This window comes from Diabrotica undecimpunctata, chromosome 2 (genome assembly GCF_040954645.1).
Source record: "Diabrotica undecimpunctata isolate CICGRU chromosome 2, icDiaUnde3, whole genome shotgun sequence".
In the NCBI taxonomy this organism is placed as follows: domain Eukaryota; kingdom Metazoa; phylum Arthropoda; class Insecta; order Coleoptera; family Chrysomelidae; genus Diabrotica; species Diabrotica undecimpunctata.
In genome coordinates this window covers 81,876,928-81,892,384 of record NC_092804.1, presented here as the reverse complement: position 1 = coordinate 81,892,384, position 15,457 = coordinate 81,876,928, and the positions used below count along the sequence as shown (strand labels likewise).

The 15,457-nt window shown below is 31.6% G+C and overlaps 1 protein-coding gene and 1 non-coding gene across 2 annotated transcripts in view; both read right to left on the bottom strand.

Moving 5' to 3' along the window:
* LOC140434695 (uncharacterized) overlaps positions 1-15,457 on the bottom strand; it is a 647,172-nt gene that overhangs the window by 359,354 nt on the left and 272,361 nt on the right. The window lies entirely within an intron of this gene.
* TRNAT-AGU (transfer RNA threonine (anticodon AGU)) lies at positions 11,798-11,871 on the bottom strand. The gene has a single exon. It is a non-coding gene; the product is annotated as a tRNA-Thr (tRNA).

The window sequence follows — 15,457 nt, the reverse complement described above, 5'->3', positions numbered from 1 at the left end:
TGCACTATTTGCTGTTTGGGTCTTTTGTGCTTCTTATGTATCTTATGATCTCTCGCATTATGTGACTTGTATATGTGTGATAAGTATTAAACTTACGCGGCATTAAAATATTTGTTATTATAAACCACCCAGTTTTGTAGATATCTGCCCAAAAAGGGGGATACAGTTACTTTTATTAAGGATTACGGATAACATATTCCTATGTCATATTGAACGGGAAAAATTTACTTATAAATTTACAATGTACGTGTTTAATAGAAAAAGCTTAATAGTTTTTGTAAAAAATATGTACGTGTTTAACTTTCAAAATTTTAAACGTTTTCTAGATATTCGAATATTACTAAATCACTGCATGGAAACCCTCGCTGTTGTATCTTCCAAAAATTATATTCCCTAATTGAAAGAAATCTATAATAAACGCTAATTAAACACCTAGTGAAATTGAATATAAACAATATACGAGATATTTCTAAACGCTGTATACGTAAACGTCTGTAAAATTCATGTTCGTGTTCATTAAATGTATACATATTTGATGTAGATAGTACAATTAAATAAAAAAAAAACGATAATAAAACATCTTATCAATAATAAACCTTTTAGTTTCAGAATTGTAATCCTCAAGAAATATGACACTCTATCTAACTATCAGTAAATACAAAAGATGTAATGCGTTCTAATGTATCAAATATGTGTTTTCATACGTAGTTCGTGAAAAATTGATAATTGTTATTGTTTATTGTTTTCTTACATATATTGAAAAAACATAATGATTTTTGAAATGAGAAAATATTAGATATAATTTACGTTTACGCAAAGAAAAGTTTTTTGGGATATGTCACACCCCGAAAATATCAAACCATTTTATCAAACCAAAGATATTTTTAAATGTTTACAACAAACTAATATACACACATCAAAATAATCCAGGGAACACCTATACTTGGAACTTGCAATTCTCAATAATGAAGAAACATCAGTTAAATCGCGAAACGCAGTGGCATGCTATCGGGATGCTTCAAGCTGACAGAAGTCAAAGAGACGTTGCTGAGATCCTCCACACGAACAGAAGTGTCATTAAAGGTGTCAAAAAATTGGTGATATTGCTGAACGTCATCGTACAAGGATAATCAACCAGATTGAAGACCGTTTTATTGGGTTGCAAGCTTTGCGAGAGCACTGTAACTGCATCACAATTACAAATGAGGCTGCAAGAGATCCATCAGGTGTTTGTAAGTTCCCAAACCATTAGAAATAGACTGCATGACGCACGATTAAATGCTCAAAGACCTGTGAGAGTGATAGTAATATCCAGTGGAAATCGCGCTCATCGACTTCATTGGGCACAAGAACACACAAATTGGGTTAGACGTGAGTTCTCTACTTTGTTCTATGATGAGTCCAGATTTGGATTTGCACCAGATACAAGACGGACAAGAATTTGGAGACGATCTGACAATGCTGAACGATTGACCACCGTGCAGGAGGTTCATAGATAGCAAGGTGGTAATTTAATGGTATGGGGGGCATCACTCTTGGCGAAAGAACCATGCGAAAGATAAATGCAACAGACTGCCGCCATATTATTCTCGAACCTATTGTTGTACCCTTTACCTTTCCATAAAGAGCTCGTCTCCATTTTCAATTAATGCACGACAATGCTCGTCCGCATACTGCCAGGGTCGGGCAGACATTCCTTGAAGATAATGAAATTAAGGTTTTACCATGGCCTGCACAATTGCCAGATTTAAATTCAATTAAGCATGTATGGGACATATTGGGCAGACTCATTTTACAACAAAAAATTACGTTCAATACAAGACAGCAACTGCTTGGGACCTTTCAACGGAGTGAAACAGAATACCGCAGCAAAACATTGACCATCTGATCATGAGTTGGCCTTACAGATATAGGATAGTAATCAACAACCGTGGAGATCACACACTATACTAACTTAAATTAAAGACTACTTTGTTGGGAGTTGAGGGGCAACAAATTAGCTGTTTATTTTTGTTTGTTACCATTATTTGACTTATGGAGATGTTTCGATAATTGCGATAATTCTAAGAAAAATGTTTATTTTATATTCGGGACACAGTTTATAACTTTTTATTAAAAATATTTGAAATAAATGATTTGAAATCCTTCTGTAGTTTCGCATTTTGTTTTTGTCCCCTAGATTATTTTGATCTGTGTTTTAATAACTAACATATCTAACATACTGTATATCCAATAGTGATTTCTGCAGACCCTTCCGATGATTTGTGTAAATTAAATGAAGAGGATACCACAGACTGAATTTGCTATTGTAAATAAATATGTAAAGTTACTTAATAAACAATAATATATTATCTTAAAATTGCATTTACTCTTTTACGAAGTATGTCAGACATATTACGACATCTACCTGCTTTGGAATTAGAATTTTAGTATCCACTTGTAAAATTATTAGAATGTGCTGGTACATAAAGAAATGTGGTATAAATACTTTATAGTAATACTTTTCACAAAATAGCCACGCAAAGTAAAGAAATCGATGCTTATATAAGTTAATAATAAAATATAAATAAAATAATAAATATATTACAACTACAAACTTCCTGAAAAGTAAAATCTAATCTAAATAAAACCTCTAAAAATTAAGTAGAGTTTGACACAGATTGTTTATGAAAATTAATTTAAGATGTGAATAAAATTAAAATTTCAAAGTAATGATAAAAACGACGGATGAGTTCAATACCCAACGTACACGTTATTTTTTTACTAATAAAGACTTAAATATTCGTACGAAAATAAATTTGTTTTATGAATATCAAATAAAAGTGATGCGGCCTCTAAGGTATTACTCAAAAATTTAGCATAAATTTAATCTGATTTTTCTTTCACATCCAGTAAAACATTTAAAGGATCACAACAAAAAATCAATGTTTTTATACCTGTTTCCGGAATTCCATTATTTCAGGAAGCAGACACTGTTAAAACAGTGCTTTGTGAAAGCAGATGGTCTCTTCTTTCCTTTTGTTTTCTATCGATTCCTTTAGTTCTCCCCGAACATGAAAAGAATTTTGATCAGAACAAGGATGTGCAATATTATGCTTGATAACGTTTATTTTTTGCTTCCTCTTTTGAAGGATTCGGCCTTGGCAAAAGGCACATTCCTCATGTTCAATGCCATAGGCGTACAAAATGTGTATTATTAATATTTAATTTGAAATGCTTACGGGAAAAGAAAATGTGATTAAAATTTTAATTATGAAAAGTAAATGATCTATGAAACAACTACACCAACGCTTCGTTAGTAAGAAAAATATTAGAGAATATTAAATATACGATAGTCAAGAATATCTTTATGGTAATTTCTAGTATTTCTTTGGAAGATACATTCGGTGGCTTCTTTTCTTCGAATTACTTAGCCTCACAATGTCTTTCAGAGTACAAGCACGAGAAGGGTGTATAAAATATCATGATAACAGACGTAACCTGACCAGGAATGAAAGTTTATACAATCTAATAAGTCTATATAAGCACTAAGGAACCTGTACAATTTATTATTAATGTACACATAATTTAAAATCTAAAATGTAAACATCAGGTAAAGGTTTTCAGTCGTATACGACGTTTTTTAAAAAAATATGAATTTTGTTGGACCTTAAACTTTTTTTTTGACAAAAACGAAAGTAATTATTTAAAAATAATCATACCTAAAGACTGAAATTACATACATGTAAAGTAAAAAAAAATATTTTTTCTTTCTTCGCATCTTCTTATTGCGTCGTCTCCTTTCGCAGGTTGGCGATTCAAATGGCAATTGTAGCTTTGGAAACTGCTGCACGAAATATTTCTGTGAATGAGCGTTCAACTAGATTGCAATTATTTGTTATTGTTGTCAATAAACAAATCTAGTTTTATCAGCAAAATTACCACTTTTAGTAAAGGCCCATATACCTGCTTTAGCAGGTGTGCAGGGTCGGACTTACTTTTTACATAACATTTATCGAAATGAATTCAAACATGGAATCACACAACAATTCTACAATTCAAAACCACCAAAGTCAAAATCACAAACATATTCTTCGGCATCGTCAAAACTGCAATTGCCTTTCAAAGAACAGGCAATTATTTTTAGTGCCTTAGAAAACACCAAACTGCAAGACCACCTTCTCTCTCTGGGAAATAAAATTCAAACAAAAAATATAAACTTTTTTCTAGTTTATCTAATAATCGCATATGTACAGTGCACAGATTCTAAACATGCCGGTGGGAGATGGCTTCTATGCGTTGTATTATAGTTGATGTATGAGAGAAAAAGTTTTCGAAATAAGGAAATAACAAATTTTATATTATTATTTGCTATTTCATTATTTTGAAAACTTTCTCTCATACATCGACTATAATACAGCGCATAGAAGCTATCTCCCACCGGCACATTTAGAATCTGTGCACTGTATGTATTTATCCAATAAACAAATGGTGGATGATTTTATGAATAATCATGGCCAAATAGAAATACTAGCTGAAACTGTCAGAGCAAGAAGGTTAGTTATACCAGCGGAACGACTTGTGCTCTCCAACATTTGTCTTACAATACCACACGACTTGCTAATCAATGAGTTACAAATAATTTGCATAATTCCTATTTCACCCATGATATTCCTAAAAATTAGTGCTTCTATACAGGAGCACAATCACATTCTTAGCTTTCGAAGACAAATACATATCAGCTTTTACCGTCTGACATTACCAGAGGCATTTAACTATCTCAATTAACCCTTAACCAAAGCAATGAAACATGGTTATCCAGCACAATAAATACATCTTTGCAAAAACACAATAATAAAAACCGTTCGTAATGTGAACAAATGTCTATTTCTAATGACTCAGAGATACCGAACAAAGTAGATGCATCAAATAAGGGCAGTCACATAATTAATCAACCAAAACGTAGCTTTGATGAAATTATTTTACCTGATGCAGATCCATCTTCAAAACAATGTAACATTCTACCAACACCTGAAGTCACTTCTGAATGCCCATTACCTCTCTTTCTTGAACCTGATAAAAACTTTGTAGAATATAACTCTCCACCTTTCGCTCTAAACTTTGACCAAATTAACATGCTACTAATAAATATCACTGGATCAGCAGATCCTATAAGCACGTTTCAAGAATATACCACAGATCTACACTAGTCTTGTCTGGTATGCTCAGTCAAGTTTACCCCATTTAAAGGAAAGATCCATAAAACGCAAATTCACGTCCTTAAGGAAAAAAATCTATAATTATCTTGGTAATGAGGCATCGGACTGTCAGATAAAAAGAGGAACGACTGGGTAAGATCAAAAACAAAAGTTGAGAATATCGTAACAAAAATTGCCAAACTCAAATGGAGCTTCGCAGATTACACTGCTAGACAAAAAGACCTACATTGGAACGCCACAATACAACATTGGAGACCTTACAATGGTAGACGACCAAGAGAAAGATCACAGATGAGATGGGTGGACGACATCAAAAGAATAACCGGAACAAATTGGAAGTATGTTGCTCAGTATAGAGATCGACGGAAGGAGTTGGGAGAGGCTTATGTCCAAAAATGGACGAGAGAAGGCTAAGAAGATAGGTATAGAACGGACTGAACAAGCAGATACTAGTGCGTGTAACGCTATCACCAATGAGGCATCAGAAACAGAGTGTCGGAGTGTCGCTAGCGATCTAAAAGTTTATCTAAAAAACAAGATGAAATCTGAAGTGGAATGACTCCAGTTCTAAACTCAGAACCATCAAAAGTGATTTTTTTCATGAAAGTCCACTGCCAGAAGTAGAAGATCTCAAATTATTATTACTCGTCTACGACTTGGACACTGTAGGTATACTCACGCCTATCTCTTCAAATAGTGAATCTCCAAAATGCGAAACATGCAATACAGTAGACAGTATAAAGCACTTCTTGATAGACTGTCCTAAATATATAAATCAAATACATTCTTAAAGCATTACTCGATAAAAGGTTTGTTCAATACAATTTTTTAGATCACTTAAAATGTATAAACATATTACACAAATTTGCATAATTTACAATTACAAATGTTTAATTGTTTAGTTTAAAAATTGAATATCCCACAATCAGCAGGAAGTTTTGTGGCCTTCCAATAATTTCTTAATCATGGTTTTCTCATCCGTCGGTATTTGAGACATTTTTGTAGACTGAATACTATGAACGGCTACCAGGAGTTAACTGATTCGACAACAACTTGTGGTCGGAGGCCGAGGTAGGCGGTTAGCTATCCAACCGCCTACCTCGCCTCGGCCTATAACAACGCTACACACGTTCCAACTCGACAAGTGTTGGGTGGGGAGGTTGGCTCTCGGAATGTTGTATAACCAGATCCGACAGTCGAGTACAACTTTTTTTGTCGGTCAGCAAGCCCACACACACCAACCATCAGGCCCAACGTTGTCGGTTACGACAGATGGGTGGTTTAGTCGAGACATCTGTAGAGAGTTTAAGCCGCACAAGGCTCGCGTTATTATTATAACTTTCTTGGTCATTTTGAGGAAGTAATTATATTAATAGACAAAACCAGTAAATAAATACAAACATTAATAAATTAAACAATTTTTTTTATAAATAAATTGTCTTCTTCTTAGAGTGCCGTCTCCCTCCTGAGGTTGGCAATTATAATAGCTATTTTTAGTTATGAACTTGCTGTTTTAAACAAATTAATCGATCTGCATTGATATCAATCACGGAGATTCTTTAACCAAGAATTCTGTCTTTGGCCAATAGATCTTCCTTGAATCTGTCCCTGTATTATCAGTCTTAAAATTTTATATTTTGGTCCCCTCATCACGACGCCTAGGTATTCCAGTTTTCTGATTTGTATAGTGGTGATTATTTCTGTTTCTTTACCAACCTTCTCCAGTACTTCTTTATTCAATTTATTGTAATTCAAGTCCATGATATTTTTAATACTCTGCGGTATAACCATTTTTTTAATGTTCAAGTCCATATAATAATACTGAAAATATATAGCATTAAATGGTACGTAGTCTGATTTGCTAACTAAGATTTCTGTACGTTAGGAGTGGCTGATCTTGCAATTACTATTCGCCGGTTAATTTCTGCAGTATGATCGTTGGTTTCATTAATCAAAGTTCCCAAAGTTGGAAGATCGTTTGGAGTATGCTTGAAAATAATTTTAAAAGACTGACTAAACAAAGTGGATTGATACTTCTTCCTCATGTTATTGAATTTCTATCGTTTTCTCTACCAAGGACAGATGCCGGGAATTTCTAATCGGGATCAGAAACTACTGGAATATGATTCATGCCCGTAGGGTTAGGGGTATACGTCTCGCCACATTATTAGAAATATGTCGAATATGGCGAAAATGCGTACTGAAATCTGATTTTTGGATATTAAGGAGTTAACTGTTTTTTAGGTATTAAGAAGCGAATATAAAATAAAAGTAGTAAATAAATCGTGTATATAAAATGAACCGCACATTTTAAATAAACTTATTGACAATATTCTGTTGACATAAATTTTACTGATTTGCATCACTGTGAAATTCTATTTAATTATTGTAAAACGTCATAATTAATCTGTAATTTTATTGCAAGGTACGTCTCTGGGTGTATCGATTTTATCTATTCATTGACGTAACAAGAATCTGAAGGATGGTCTTCTTATAAGGTTTTTTTTTATTTTTGATATCTCGTTGGGGGTTTGATGTATCGCTTAAAGGTCAGGAGGAGCATTGGAGAACTGCCAATAATGTCTTTTTTTTATACAATGAACCACTTTTGAATATCAAAAGATATTACGTAAAGGTGTGTGAGAATAAAACGAAATTGAAATCAGATATTTTTGTCGAGCATTTAGAGTCTCTAAGATCTTTAGGTTGATGAATCGTATTCAAGTATATACCATATTCAAAGAAAATAGAGTAGTATTATAAAGATAAGATTTTGAATAAATTTTTAAAACATAACGTTTGATTTTGAAAATCATTAAATAAAATTTCCCCCATACGTATATTTCATACATGATGATTTCATACATGATCCTCACGTTACAAACATTAATAATAGATTCCCTGACCTATGACACTAAAATAAATTCTTAATTCAAACTTTGGTGATTAGATACTTGGTAGTAAAAGACCACTTGTTAATGACAGGAAACAGACTAAATCTCATTAATAACCTTCATTCCTTAAATGTGCTTTGTCTTGCCGGAGTTCATTAACAACTATGTGTCCTATATGTGATCATGTGTTAATTTCTAGTTATTTTAAATAATTTTAAAATTAGAATAAAAATTAGAAGACTATAAAAACAGTAGTAGTGTTTTTTTAATAATATTTTACTAAATTAAAATTCTAGTTTCGTCCGTTTTTATAATTAAACTAAACTTTCATATTACAACATCTACAGTGTACCAGCACATTTTATTGTAAGAACAATAATGTTATAAGGTCCTAGTAACATATAACTATCAATGATTACAGTTTACCCTGATGATGGGAACAATTTAATAAAGTTTCCGAAAGCTTGGATGAAGTAAAAGTTTTTTTCTCCACCTACAGCTGTAATCAACAATACATTATTTTGTTAAATATCTATATCTATATCAATAAAATCTATATCAATAAAATATTTGTTGTAATGTGTTCTTTTTCCAAAATCTGTACATTTTCAAAATCAAAAGAATGGTTATTTTCTAGAGAATGTTTGGCTAGGGTTGTTGTGTTTAATGCCTTGGTTTGTATACTATGTTTGTGTGCAACCATTCTTCTATGTAGGTATTTGTGTTTTTGTCCAATATATGTTGAATTGCAGTCTTTACAATTTATTTTATAAATAACATTTGATTGATGGTCTTTATTAACTTTTAGGTTTAAATTTTGACAAATATTTTCTAGATGTTTTTGATTATTTATGTCCAACATTAATATTATAGTTTGCAAACATTTTTGACAGTTGTTCAGAAAATCCATTAATGTATGGTAAGGATATATAGGATTTGTTGGAGTTAGTGACATTATTATTATTATTGCTAGGTATGGTTTGGGTTTGTTTGTTATTTCTTTTTTTTTTAATAAGAGGGTTGTAAAATTCTGGTGGATAATTATTTTTGTCTAAAATATCTTTAACTTTTCTCAAATTTACGGAATGGTACTGTGGACTAGATAGTTTAATTGCTTTGTCAGTAAGACTGAACACAACACCTCTTTTATGTGCTATGGGTGCGTTGGTATTAAAATTTAGATATCTTCCGGACCAAACATCTTTTGTAAACCAGTTAGTTGTTATCATTCGGTTAGTGCTGTTATATTCTAAACTTAAATCAAGAAAAGTAATTTTATTGTTTTCTTCTAGTTGAATTTCTTAAGTTTCTTAAATTTCTTAAGTAAATTGAACGTTAGTATGAAAATTATTGAACAATTGAAAAATATAATCGATTTCATGATCTGGAATGCAGAGTAAGCAGTCATCAACATATCGTTTGTAGAAATGTATGTTGTACCTCAATTTAGAGATGACTGTTGTTTCTAATATTTCCATCAAGTCATCAGTCATATATATATATATATATATATATATATATATATATATATATATATATATATATATATATATAAATGTTTCCGACAGTAGAATTTTGATTCGCGGATGGACTATACGATATATTCTTTACGATAGGTCTCCATGTAGAAGGTAACCATATGCCGTTCTCTTTTATTGAGACAATTTGGCCTTTTTTCAATTTCTATGGCTTGTCGGATAATTCTTGGTTTATAGAAGCGAATGGGGGCTATGGTTCTGGAGTTTTCAAAATCAATTTTATGACCTGTATGGGGGCAGTCTGCACAACACGGAGTTTATGAAATTCCTTGTGCAGACCGCCCCCAATTATATATAGGCCAAACGAATCGTAGAATCCGAAATAGGATTTATGAACATTCCATTTCTGTTCGCAATACCGATTTAATTTTAGCTCTAGATCAACACCATCTTCATACAGGTAAATATACATAAATATATTATATATACTACTTTGTTTTTCAATGCTTTACGCTTGTAAAAAAATATAGTAACACAAGTTTTGTTTATACACAATTTCTGAACAAAAATATGTAAAAATAAAACGAAAATTATAAAGTATAGCTAATTGACTTTCAAAAAAACTTGGAAACCCGCACTTTTAGCCACTACTCTGGTAATAAATAACTGTTGAAAATTAAATGTTAAAGTTTCAATATTTATGCAATGTTTAAAAACTGACATAAACGTATAGTTATCGTTTTATTTCGAAAATGTATGACTTTTTTATACTCATAATATAGTAAAGGAACCAACAAGAAATTATGGATTATCACTTAAACAATATATTCGTATCTTGTTACTTATGCGAAGCAAAATCCACTAAGCTCAACGATATTGATGCGATATTAAAACAGGCGTAAACGCAGATCATTACAAACTAGGATTGTAAATTCTACATGCATGGATTCGGTGATTCCAATATTGCATACATATATCCTACCAAAGTGGCAAACAAAAATGGCAAGTGTGACACGCCAAAACCCGGTTTTGGCTGTAATGGTACGTCAGGTACTTTATTCAACTATATCCCTGGTACAATATATCCACCGAGGTTCACCGATTACTGATCCATGGCCTCAATATAGGTTATTGCAGCAGCATTATTTCCAATAGGCAATCTATCAGAAAAAACTTAAAAGAAGCCAGAGCTTTCTTAGTCTCTCTTCCGATTGCTTCAGATATTGATGATGATTTAGAAAAGGATGTGTATGGAGCCACAAATTTCTACGAAGATGAAGACTTTGAAGATGAACCTGAAGACATGACAGGTGTATAGAGTCATGGGATGGATGATCATTTATTCGTGTTTATAAATTATGTTTATTGATAATAGCAATTTGTTAAGCTGACAAAGAATTATAAACATTTTTAGATTTTCACTTTTGTTTGATATTAAATTCGTAGTCAGAAAAGTCAAAAACCTTATAGTACACTACTGTACTATATTTTTATAAATTTCGTTCTCCATTTAAAATCTGCCGTTTAGAATATTCAAATTTTGATATATTAATTCGTATTCAGCTATATCGAAAACCTTCCGGTACTGTAGTAGGTACCGATGTATGTCCAAATTAATTCAAATTTTATAAAATTTGGTTTGCCATATCGGATTTACCATTTTGAAAATTTCAACTTTGACATCAAATTCGTAATCATTAAGATCAAAAACTTTGCAGTACCTATTTACCTTCTATTTATGTCTAAATAATCCAAAATATATTAAATTTGATCCGCCATATTGGATCGGCCATTTTGAATTTTCCAATTTTAACATCAAATTCCTGATCAGCAAGGTTGAAACTTTATAGTACCAATTCATAAACAAATTGATACACATTTACACTTTTGGCCATGTTTTCATCAATTCGTCCCACTGTGCGACGAATACAATCCAGGTGGCTATTATTAGTAAAATAGTGAAACCCATGAATATTAATAGCTCTTACAAGGTAAAAATGAAGTCAGTGTCGATAGCGATTAAAATAAACTGTAAACCCAAGCTAATAAAACTTATATTATTATATAACTTATATTATATATAAAAATAATAGGCCGATGTTAGGGATATTTATATTCTACGAAGACATCAAAAATTTAACCACATAAATCACTATTATCTTTTATCCTTTTCTTTGAGTAAGAACGATAAACAAAATATAGATGTTTGCAAATTAAAAAGTATCTAAGGCCCCGGCGAGATTCGAACTCACGATCTCCTGTTTACTAGACAGGCGCTTTAACCAACTAAGCCACGGCGCCACTGTATTTTGATGTTGATTTACTATATAAACCTGACATTCCGTATTTATGGAGCATACTACAACATACTACTAGCGCATACCGTTATAAATATTCGTTGTTACTATGTATATGACTTCATCACAAAATAGTGTTAGCCATTTTTTTTCGAGCAATTTTTTGTAAACGAACATAAAAAGTAAGGTTAGGTTAGGTTAGTAATATCAATAACAATAAAATTCACGTGAACACATAATTGAGATAAAAAATATCAAGTAAAGTCTAGTCATTGAAACGAGAAATACGAAAATAACGAAATCATTAAAAGACAATACATATTATTTTATAAATTTTCCAAAGCCTTTATTTCTTTAAAAAACAATGATATTTCTTTATTAAATAAAAAATATTTATTTATTAATTATTTCTTTATAAGTTTATAAACCAGTGACGTATGACATAATATATAATATATTACTAATTTTGCATGCGACGGGGGATCCAATCAATTGTCATCTACAGTCAGCCATTCATTAAATTTTTAAAATAATAAACTTTTTGCATAGAATCCAAGTAAATATAAAGTATGATCTGGTGCACTTCTGACCTGACGTCATGTATTTTACTAGACCCTGTAGATATATATATATATATATATATATATATATATATATATATATATACATATATATATATATATATATATATATACATATATATATATATATATACATATATATATATATATATATATATATATATATATATATACATATACATATTGCTAGTATTATAGTATTAGGCTAGTTGTTTATTTTTTAATCAGTCAGAGGCCTTTATATAAAAGCAAATATGTCTATTATCATCCATAGTGTCATGTGATATGTCATATGTCGCAATAATAACGAAGACTATGTGTAGTGCCCTTTTGGTAGTATATTTGTTTGTTTTTTTCTATCTAAATATATTCGTTATATCCTCCCCTTTTATTTGCTATGTCGCACGTTAGGATTTGATCAGTTGTTTATTTTGTACTCAGCCTGAAACCTTCTATAAGTAACTAAATCAAAATTTGTCTTATGGTAAATTTATTTTTATCCATAGTGCCCTATGATATCTCGTATGTCACTATACGTTCATTAATAATAAAGATACTGTGTAGCGCTCTTTTAGTAGTTGCGTTGTTTTCTTTTCAATCAAAATATATTCTTTACATCCGCCCCTTTCATTTGATATATCGCATGTTAGGATTCGATTAGATGTTTATTTTTTATACAGCCAGAGGCGTTCGTTAAGTCAATAAATCAAAATTAGTCTTATAGTAAATCTATTTGTATTCGTAGTACCCTATGATATCTTGTATGTCACTTCTTCTTCTTCAAGTGCCATCTCCGCGGCGGAGGTCGACAATCATCATAGCTATTCGGACTTTTGGATTTGAGATTTGACATTCGGATTTGAGACGGCTGTTCTGAAAAGTTCATTTGATGTTCATCCGTACCACTCTCTCAGGTTGCGCAGCCATGACATTCTACGCCTCCTTATGCTTCTCTTTCCTTGGATCTTTCCCTGCATAATCAGTTGGAGCAAGGTGTATTTCTCTCTACGTGTAATATGTCCAAAATATTCCAATTTTCTTGTTTTAATTATATTTGAAACTTCTATTTCTTTATTCATCCTTCTCAGAACCTCTTTGTTTGTAATGTGTTCTGTCCACGATATTTTCAGAATTCTTCTATACACCCACAGCTTGAATGATTCCAGTTTTTTCATTGATGTCGCATTCAAGGTCCAAGATTCCATTCCATAAAATAAAGTCGAAAAACCTAGCATTTTCTATTCTGATTTTGATCTCCTGAGTATAATCATTTGTGGAGTTAATCATTGTTCCCAGATATGCATATTTGTCCACTTGTTCGACGTTGGTTCCGTTTATTAGAAGATTCTCATTATTCGAGTTTCCGATATTCTCATAAATTTCGTCTTCTTGACATTCATTGTATGTCACTATACGTTCATTATTACTAAAGATACTGTGCAGTGCCCTTTTGGTAGTCGCCTTGTTTGTTTTTTCTTACTTAATATATTCGTTATTTTCTCCCCTTTCATTTGCTATGTCGCTTCTTAGGATTCGTTCAATTGTTTATTTTGTACTCTGTCGTAGGCCTTCTTTAAGTCAATAAATCCTAATTTGTCTTTTAGTTAAACTATTTTTATCCACAGCGTCCTACGACATCTCATATGTAACTATACGTTCATTAATAATAAAGACACTGTGTAGTTTCCTTTTTTGGTAGTCGCCTTGTTTGATTTTTATAGAATATATTCTTGATATCCTTCCCTTCCATTTAACATTGTTCCGAAGCTATTTTCTTGTGGCATTTTAAATTAATTACTATTTAAATGGGAATAAGCCAAAATTAAAGGTTAAAATACGTTTATTGACGTTTCAATTTCCACTTCGGAAAATTTTGAGAACGATTTCCGAAGTGGAAATTGAAACGTCAATAAACGTATTTTAACCTTTAATTGTGGCTTATTCCCATTTAAATAGTAATTAATTTACTTCCATTTAACGTATCACACGCTCAAATCGGGCCAATAACAATTGAGATATGCTGTAATACCCTCTTAGTAATGCCGCAATGTGTTTTTATTTGTCTTAACATATTCGCTACCCCTCTTCTTTCGAGTGCTGTGTCATACGTCACGATACGACGAAATATTCCACCCCCACCACAAAATGCTCAAAAAATGAGCAGAATGAACCTTAGCATTGAACTTTTGGAATTTTACTTGCGAAATGAAGCAGAAAACGTATAGCAGCGTTTTTACAGGGATGTCTTTTACTTAATTTTATTTAATTGTTATTTAATTTTACGTAATTCTGTTTAACTGTATTTAATTTTATTTATTCTTATTTAAAATCCACAAGGAAAATAATTCCTGTAGCTGGCTGTATACCACGTATAACAAAAGAGGTTAGTCTTTGTATGTGGGTATATTTTATTTTATAAAAACCCTTAAAAGGGCAACATTACAAGCACGAACGTTTTCGGAACAACTGTTCCATCATCAGGTTAAAAATGCCTAAAATAAGTATAAACCATTTAATTACAGCAAACGCGGTTTAAAATTTTGACTAAGGTTAAAAACAATAAAATGGTTATACTTACAGGTTAACATGCCTGAGCCACCAAAATATTTGGGTAAAAACCCTTTAAAATGAAAAATGTTACCAAAGATTGTACATGATGTTTATAATATTATATGATGTTTAATATTTTAATTAGATTTTACTTCAGGTAACATACACCCATGCTTAAGTGAGTTCCAGTGTCCGGAGAGTAAACCTCTTCAAACGGACTACGGTTGGCAACTGATTGATGAAATACTCACGAACGGTGTCAAAAACAAAATGTCAATGAACCATGAAACAGTGTTAGTTAAACCTTATATTACTACAGCCAAAAGATTAAAAAACTTTGATGATGTTAAAATGATAACAGTAATCCAGGTGTTGGGATTTAAAAATTTTTCTATAATTATTTAATATTGGATGTAAAAGATGTAAATTACTGGTGTTGTTGAAGGTCATATTTAAGAG